Source organism: Odontomachus brunneus, unplaced genomic scaffold (genome assembly GCF_010583005.1).
Source record: "Odontomachus brunneus isolate Ranch 3 - 2012 unplaced genomic scaffold, Obru_v1 Obru_scaffold_099, whole genome shotgun sequence".
In the NCBI taxonomy this organism is placed as follows: Eukaryota; Metazoa; Arthropoda; class Insecta; order Hymenoptera; family Formicidae; genus Odontomachus; species Odontomachus brunneus.
Window position 1 is genome coordinate 162,848 of NW_022639549.1, and position 9,778 is coordinate 172,625.

At 36.5% G+C, this 9,778-nt stretch overlaps 1 long non-coding RNA gene across 1 annotated transcript in view; it reads right to left on the reverse strand.

Moving 5' to 3' along the window:
* The window catches only part of LOC116848724, a 43,540-nt gene extending 35,177 nt beyond the window's left edge, over window positions 1-8,363 (reverse strand). Inside the window, exon 1 of the long non-coding RNA XR_004379005.1 lies at window positions 8,236-8,363. This is a non-coding gene — a long non-coding RNA (uncharacterized LOC116848724). The remainder of the gene's footprint in view (window positions 1-8,235) is intronic.
* Between the last annotated feature and the right edge of the window lie 1,415 nt (window positions 8,364-9,778).

Genomic DNA, 9,778 nt, shown 5'->3' on the forward strand with positions numbered 1-9,778 from the left:
ATATATATATATATATATATATATATATATATATATATATATATATATATCAGGAAACAAAGGTCGTCAAAGTGTCGTCGCAGAGATTGACGGCTTCGCGCTGGTCGCGCAAGAGTCCCGCAACCGAGTGTAGGTGGGATACTTTCGCGAACAGACAAGACAGGTGCACTAATAGTACAAACTTCCGCTTCCATTTTTTAATTTGTTAAGTCTCAGACTGGTGTTGCCGCGTTCGTTAAAATCCGTGTTAAGTTTGTTGTTGTAATATTGAAATATACGATATATAAAAAGGGGAAGGAAGAAAAGAAAAAAAATGAGCAAAATATATATGTAGAGCTTTCGGAGCGAACTACTCTCTCGACGAGAAGCAGCATCGTTTCCACCACGGGCGCCAATTGGCTCGCAGCTTGTGCGAGTCAACTCTCTCGATCGGGCTATTCGAGAGGAACACCCCGCATCCGTCACGAAGAGTGCAAATGTACCTGCTAGGAAAATAAATGTTAAAAATAATAATTATGAGAGATGTGGAGGGGAGGCGCGTAATAAGAAAAGATTAGCGTTCGTAACGATCCACGACGACCTACTTTTTAGCTGCAGCAAGGTCTCGGCGATTAATTTGTACTGTTATTGTACGCAACGCATATATACCAGAAACGAGAACGACGACAGTCACACGACACGCGAGTCTCGCTCTTCCCGTGGCTGCTACACCTAAATTACCGCGCTGCCTATATCTTTCTTCCTTTTTCTCATTGCGACGGGACGCTGTCTCGCAGGAATTCCCTCCCTCCTCTTATCTCACGCCAGTGACCGGAGTGAGACTCGCTACGTCTGCATTTTCCATGCGCGTGTACGCAGAAAGTTTCACGCCTCGTCTCACGATCGCAACATAACGCAGCGTAACGTTAAAAAAATACAAGGGAAGAAAACTCAGGAGGAATATTATTTCTTTTTTTCCGTTTTTTAAAGTAGACTGATACTTTGCGCCGTTAGTTCCAGCAAACAAATTTCGTTTTGTGCTTTTAACGACTGAAAATGCATGAGCGTCGGGACTCGAAGTGCAACATTCTGCGTATACATGTGTATTGTTGACTTTCCCTATATTTCCGGCCTATCTTTTGTTGCAAGTAGTTCGCGTCTTGCGTCTCCTTGTTCGCCTCTGATCGGCAACCTCGGCAGGATTATTCTGCAATCTCTTAATGCTCGCATTATAAGCGTGATACGTAACGCAAAGACGTTCGATATTGGTGAATTTTTAATGATATATTATCATACAAAAATTGCAGAATAAGCACTGCTCTTTGAATTCCTTGGAGCGAAATCTCACTGAAAACATGCAAAAAGTGGCGGCGCTTTCGTCACGCACGAAACACTGCCACTCGAAATCGCGAGAGTGAACGCTTCACGAAGGCCGGAGTGGATTCTGGTCTAAACGTAAACGAACGTCTTAATTGATCAGTGCAAGTAACATCGGACTTGCTCTTTATTTTCGAGCGGACATCTTTGCTCGATAAGTCAGAATCCACGCTGCTTTTGTGAAGAATCACTCGGATTCGAGTGACTCGCTCATCACTTCGGCTCTTTCCGAATGAGATTTCGATGCAAGCAAATTTGGAAAACGCGGATCCAACGCGGCGCAAGATGCGACTGAAAATTTTGTTACGGCGAATGCGATTCGTATTTAAATGTGCAAAACGAACGTTTTTTCAGGAAAATTTTTTATACGCATATATATTTACACAACACACACAGCTGTGTGCACACGCGCCAAGATATGTGCGCGCATATTTATAAATGTATCCAAATATAATTTTTGATATAAAAGAGAAGACAGAAGAACACTGCGTACCGTTATTATTTGAATCCTAAAGTTAAAGTGAGTATGGAGGTGTGTGTGTGTGTGTGTGTGAACGAACGACGAGTGGTCGGGAAATGAGTAGAAATCGCTATTCTCGCTTCGATCGTTCGTCAGGCGGACGAACGAAGGGAGGAATTTCGAGGTGAGGGCACACGGAGCGCGAATCAGCGTTCGCGTAATTTAGGCGACTTAGGTTTTTTATTCAGAGCGAAAGGAGGAAATATTTTTTATTTATCTCCGTTATTTTTATACGAAAGACGCGTCGCCACGGAAAGTTGTTTCTCGCGGCGCACACGGCCGAGAGAGTTCGCAATAGCGTTCGGGGGAAAAATGTAGTAGCGCGAGCCGATAGAGACGCGATAGCAGCGAAATTAATGAGAACTTTTTATTAAAATAGATAACAAAGCTTATATGCAAAAAGAAAGAAGATAACTAGAGAAGAGCATTATAGGCGCGCGGCCGTTAGTATATAAATAGGGAAAAAAAATATATATATACATAAAACGATCGATACGCGTACGGGAATATACTGACAGGTTTTTCGTGAGAACTGCGATATACATATATACACACATATATATATTATATTATATACATATAGAATCTCTTATTTTTGCAAGAAAATCGACTTCAGAAAAGGGAAAAAAGGACAAGATATATTCGTCGATCGTGTTCGCTCAATCTGGCGAAGAAGGACGCGGCGTTGGCCACTCGGTGGTGTCTCATCGCGACAGCACCGCGTGCTTCTTCGTCGCGACGGCGAACGCGAGCACTACAGAGACTTAGCTGCTTTAAAAGAAAAAAAAATAAGACGTGTGGGGGGTTGCTTCCGTTTCCCGCTCCGCTATGGAAATGCGCGGTGCTCGTGAAAAATCGGTGACACCACGCTCTTGCGCGGGTATCAAAAGGAAAAAATTCGTGACAATTAGTTTTTTCGTGATTTTAACTTTAGTACAATTTCGTTGATCCGAAAGTGAGAATGAAATTCGGGACATCTCTCTGAAATAGAGAGAGAAAGAGAGAGACGAGAGATCCCTTTAACTTTTTTGCTTTTTTCAAATCTATTATTGACCACAAGTCTAATTATTTTTGCATCCTCAGAAACTGTCGACCCTGGTGCTCGTTATTGTTCGTTAACGATCATTATATCGCGAGTACTATTTCGCAATTATTCGGCGCACGCGACAGAAATCTCGCGGTTGCCTCGCGCAAGATTCCACGCGGAAACGGAGCAACGATGATACACGCCCCGAGAGTTCACTGTACCTATACCTCGAATATTGTTGAATTTAAATAACGCGATTAGAGGAAGAACACACACAGCCTTGCGATTTCACCGGCGACGGAGGCGAGCCCCCCCCCGAGATGACGATTCCGTCCGGTTTTCCTATAAGTCACATCCTCTTGCAACCGAACGGGACCGTCGTCGGTTCGCTGCGGCGGCACAGCCTAAAGAAACAACACCCTCCCCTTCTCTTCCTTCCTCATCCCTCTTGTACAACGCTACACTCAATACTGTACAGACGTACCAGCACCCAACACACACTCACACATACACACGCGCGCGCGCACACACAGACACACACAGCCGTAACGGAGCGAATCCGGTGAGAGTCAGGTACCCTTACACACAAAAACGCGATAAGAATATATAGTATATTATGACAGATTAAATGAAGAACTAATATTTATACTAGAAGTTATATATAAAATATAGTGCTATCTAGAAGTAATATTTATACCTCTGTATTTACTATATTTGCATATATATATATATATATATATATATATATATATATATATATATATATATATATATATATATGTGTTATAAAACAGCCAACCCTACACCTTATTTTGTACGATTAGTTAGGACCGATGCATAGGGACCGCGACGAGCGCTTGTTTCGCGTACATCGAAAATATTCTTTCCCCCAACTGCCCCTTTGCCGTTCCTCCTATCTCCCCGTTCGTCGCAGAAAATGATGTGAACGGATGGGGAGCGCAGTTGTGTTGTACTTAAACGAAATTACGCGATAAACGGAGACTCGTCCTGCCCACGGCGAGTCGTTGATATCGACTACCTTTGTATCGTCGCGACGTGAAAGATCGCCGACGAGTTCGTCGGCGGCCGGACGATTCTCCCGAAATTCCGACATTGTATGCGACGATCTTCTTTAGTTGAAGCGTTAGTCAAATTGTACGATTGTAATATAACTCGATGACGTGCGCGTGCACGTCATTTGCGCCATAGGTTTTCTGCACATGTCTGAGAGAGTCAGCGAGAGCGCGAGAAGCGGGCCGAAGAGCCGCCGATAATGTTTCTTTTCTTTTGTTTTTCGTTTTTTTTTTTTTAGGAAAAGGGTCCGACAGTTCCTTGATTTATATTTTGAATTACCTTATTATATGAATAAAACATTGTATCATTTAATTGGTGTGTGATTTTTTCCCTCTCTCTCCACTTATCCACATCTCGTCGCTTTGCAATTACGGTGCGACTAACGTCAAGTTGTCGAACAAACATTTACTAAATTAATCGATAAAATAAAGATAGTAAAGTGCGGTCTTTTTGTGGAAAAATTCGAAAAGAGAAAGACTAATAAAAGCTTCACCGCAGTTGTTAGTATACGATTTTTATTTAACAAGCAGTTTTTTTTTATATTTCACTGTGTAAGTTGACACCCTTTGATTATGTATTCTTATGTTCTTTGATTATATTCTTATGTAAGATGATCCTAAAGAAAATAAAAATGTACGTTAGATCTTACATTGAAAAAAGAAATACTTGAAAATTTATCTGTTGGATATGAAGCTTATTTCTATGAGATAAAATTGAAATATATATAGATGAAAGTCTTTATCAATAAAATAATACGGATTATGAATGCTAATAATATTTATTAATTTAGAGTAACTTTTACTGTGACTTTTACTAAGTGACTTTGATTAACTTAATCGTCAATTGTCGACATTTTGGTCAGTCTCTTGATGGTGCATTAGAAGAAAAAATGTAATAAAAATATATATATATATGAAAATATATAAAAAGTCTAATAAAAAGCAAATCGTGCTTTTATGTTCAAATTTTTGTCCAATACAAAATACATTCGTGAGGTAAGTTCAGAATGAGGAGGATTAAGGATCTCAGTTCCCTTTATCTGGCTTTCTCTTCTCGATAAAAGTGTCCTTACAAATGTAACTTATAGTTGACAAGTGTTCCCTGATTTGTAAACACATTTGTAAACACAGATTTGTAAACACATTTACAGATATACTTTCATCGATAAAAGAAAATTCTCTGTCTCAGAATCTTGGTGTCTTGGTAGAATTTTCTAACATCTCCACACGCAGCTATTTACAGTCCAAAGGTAGCACGTGAACAACGCGTGCGCGACAGAAGCATCACGCATGAATACAGAAGACAAGGCGAAGTTAATAAATGCAATCATGTGTTGGTATTTAATAGACGATTTTAAAGTACGAGCTGTTATCACATTATACTGAGAGAAATTATTCGATAAGAAATTAACAAACTGATATTTCTGATCACAATACCGTTGAATTTTTGTATCCGATGTTGTATCGATTCATAATTTTTTGATCGGTTTATTTGATAAAACGATTATTATGATCGGAAGTATTTGATTAAATTTAACCGGATATCCTGATTGGATATAAAAATTTATCGGTATTTTGATTTGAAATATCCGTTTGTTAATTTTTTATCGAGTAATTTCTTTCAGTGTATGCGCGATAATAAAATTAAAAAATCAGCTAACGGTTCATACTATTTCATTCGATTTGCAACATTTCGGAAATTGGTTTCTTGTAGTCGGCCATTTTTACGTTAGCCAAGCTGAAATTGTGTTACACGTGAATAGTGTATATTCATGTATGTTACACGTGAATAATGTTCATTACGACGTTCATTAATTCTGTCTGTTAATTACTTTGAGACTTGTCTCGCGCGAAAAACATCGTAATTCCCGCGCAAGGCAGCTTGCAGATTATCTGATTACGCGGGGAATGTCGAGCAATATTTTCTTCTGCTTTGATGCTTTTTAAAAATTATTAATTCCTCTGAGGACGCGAAACGGGTCTGTTTATCCGGCGGAAACTCTGTCTGCGAAATTGCCTGAGATTGTATCTGTGCAAAGCAACGCAAAAAAAGTCTGCGCGACATCCACAGTCTCGGTTGTTTTGCAGCTACGCAGATATGGAACAACACAGCTTCAGCACGTTATGTACACTTTTTCAAATTAAAAGAGAATAACAAATGAACGTTATTATCTCACAAACAGCTGCGATGGACATTTTATTAGTTGTTTCTTTTTCGTGGCCTTTTAACTGGTTAGCGTTAATTACGTAAGTTGGACACGTCAAATACGATTTCCGTCTAAATTTATTACCTTTCCGTCTAAAATTCAATTCCGTTTTTCTTTTTCTTAAACACCACGATGGCAGCATCGAATTAGAGTTTTCGCGTTGTTCATTGTAATTGCCTACTGCGAGAGCACTCTGGCGTTCGGGAGACGCTTAATGCGCGATCACGCGCACATTTCGTTTTTGGATTTAATATGAGATTGCGTATCGAGCTGAGGCGGTTTAACGGTAAGCACGTCGGAGTTTTACGAGGCTTCATCTCGGCCGCCGCATTAATTCGACGTCATAAAAATCGAGATGATGGCCGGTGGATTCGGCCGAAACTGCAAAAAAGGTAAGCTACAACGATGTTTTAACGACGTCGTCCTCAGGTGATGCGCGTGCAAGAGCGCTCCTTACGTCGTGGTCGCGATTGATCTCGACTGCACTTCTCTGTCGAAGGTGTCAAGACAGTAAATTTGTGTGTGTGTGCGAAACGTATCAATATTCTTTTTCGCTTGCGACTACCTTCTGTGCAAAAAGGAAAGGAAAAAGAAATAAAAATAAAGATTGATTAATTGACGTGCTTTTGTTAGCTAACAAGCATCTTTGGAAGCGTTTCGCGTGTCACCCGAGGCACCCAATGTTGGGCATTAATCGATTGAAACTTCCTCTGGCTAGAATAATTGACAGATAAATAATCAAAATTAATTAAAACCGTAATTTATAAAATAACATAATTTTATCGATTGATAAAATTAGTTATTAATCAAACTTTGATACGATTATTTGTATATTGATTAATAGATTCGGGCGATTTATTAATCGGGAATTTGAAATTTGGTGGAAAATCAGAGAATTCGATGGACCATACGACGCCAGAGATATACGCGACGTCGAATCTTAGTAAGCGTTGGTTTGTAGCAGGAAATGTGTGTACATTGAAAGAAGTGTTTGTAACTGGCATTTGCAACTGTAATCTCGCATCTAGCAAATTTTGTTTCAATCAAGAATATTAAATTGAAACTTTCATACTCTACAGATAAATTTTCAAATATTTCTTTTTCCAGTGTAAGTTCTAACATACATTTTGATCCTCTTTGGGGTCATCTTCAGTGTTTATATAAGAAGTAATCGAAGGATACTATAATAACTTACACAATGAGTAAAAAGAATATATTGACAATATATATTTTCCTACTTTAAATAAACTGAAAGTTCTAACAATCTCTCGCATGTAATGTTATTATAACATGAAATATACCAGCATATCTTTCATTGAAAAAAATTACTGCGAAATATATTTAACGCAATGTTGCTCTGTTGTATGCTTCTCTTGCTTGATTTATGCTTAACTTGCTAACTATATATACACGAGAGCTCTTCTAAATTTTAAAATTTTGACTTTCATCGACTTTGACTTTTTAACGATTATTTATCTTTATTTTAATTGAAATAAAAATTTGATTTGCTTCGAGTCAAACTAATTTTTTCTTCCACAAAGTTTTACGATATTTTTATAAAAGGAATAAATTCTTCTCTATACATGATAAGGAGCTTCTCTAAAATTTATAATGAATATATTTTGAGAGACTAACATCAAGAAAATATTCTTTGTTGCATATAACTATTGCTTCAAAAAAAGAAGATAAGCTGAGTAAGCGCTTTTCTTGTAGCAGTAGATATTTTTCTATATGTATAATATTAGTGACAATAACTTTTCAATTATTATTAGTCTTTATGATTAATAATCAAGTATAAGAAAAAATGAACTTATGAGAACTGAATGCTAGATTGAAGTGAAGTGCATAAAAATTATTAATGGTTTAATAAATAATTTAAAATTATCTAACATCGTAAAATTTGATGTACATTTCGATGATCCTTCTTGGGATCATTTTCATTGTTTACACATACAATAAAGAGCACTGAACAAATTCAATGTACTTAAGTCCCACGTTACACAGAAAATATTAAAAACGCCACCAAGATACAATACAATAAACAATACTTACGGCGAATTCCAGGCAGAAATGCGTTCTTGGAACTCCATGTAATCCAAAACGTATGATGTTGATCGAAAAGTAATGTCCGCAAACGAATAATCCCCAGTAGTATCTGTGGCCGTGGCATCTGTTACGCGGAGTTTTAAAGAAACGTGAAACTCGAGAAAAAACTAATATTCTCTTAAGAGAAAACTAAAAAAAATCTTCATAAAAACTTATCTGAATACGTCGCAAACAAACTCAAGATAAATAATCGTTACAAAGTCAAAGTCGATGAAAGTCAAAATTTTAAAATTTAGAAGAGCTCTCGTGTATAAATAGTTAGCAAGTCAAGCATAAATCAAGCAAGAGAAGCATACAACAGAGCGTTAAATATATTTTGCAGTAATTTTTTTCAATGAAAGATATGCTGATATATTTCATGTTATAATAACATTACATGCGAGAGATTGTTAAAACTTTCGGTTTATTTAAAATAGAAAAATATATATTGTCAATATATTCTTTTCACTCATTATGTAAGTTAGTATCCTTCGATTGCTTCTTATATAAACACTGAAGATGACCCCAAAGAGGATCAAAATGTACGTTAGAACTTACACTGGAAAAAGAAATATTTGAAAATTTATCTGTAGAGTATAAAGGTTATATCTGTGAGATAAAATTGGAATATATAAAATAATACGGATTATAAATAATATTTATTAAATTAGGATGACTTTTACCAAGTTCTTAATTAACTTAATTGTCAATTAATTTCGTTGTAACACTAACAGAATTGATTAATTCCGTTGAACACTAGCAGCTATTTGTTGATTACAACGAAATTAATCGGCAATTATATTAAGCAAAACTTAGTAAAAATCAGTCTTAGTGGGTCTACAGAGCCATTGAGACTGACTTATCAACATTACGATCAACATTATTATCAACATTATAAATATAAAAATTTGTTACATGGATAAGAAAAGCTATAAAAAACTTTACTAAAAAAATATTTATATGGATTGCCAGAATTGTCATATTATTTTGGAATTCTTTTTAGACCATTTTCTTCCAAATGATGAAACGTATCTTATATATTTTATATCTTTAATCCACTCAGCAACTATAGTTTTATCAAAAAATAATTTAAGATTTTGAATGTCACAAAATAGGACTAAAATCTTGTGAGAGCTTGGCCGCTCTCTTCATCTGAAAAAAATTCATAAAAATTCATCTGAAAATTTTGTTTTATATGAAATAAAATTGATTTCTGCAGATAAACTTTGTAATATAAATTTGTAAATATTCTCTTATCAGTATATGATACGAAAGATAATTATTAAACAATTTTGTGGTTTATTGAATTATTCATAATTGTCGCGCACTTCGATCCAGTGCTGAACTCCCGCGGGACTATTTTTACTTATACTTGACGACAACTTTACATGCATTTACTGGTACTGTCATTTTTTGACTGGAACAACAAGAAGATATAGCCGAGGTCGAAAATAACCGTAATTTTAGTGACCATTCCTTTCCTCTGAATTAAATTTAATCTCGATGTACA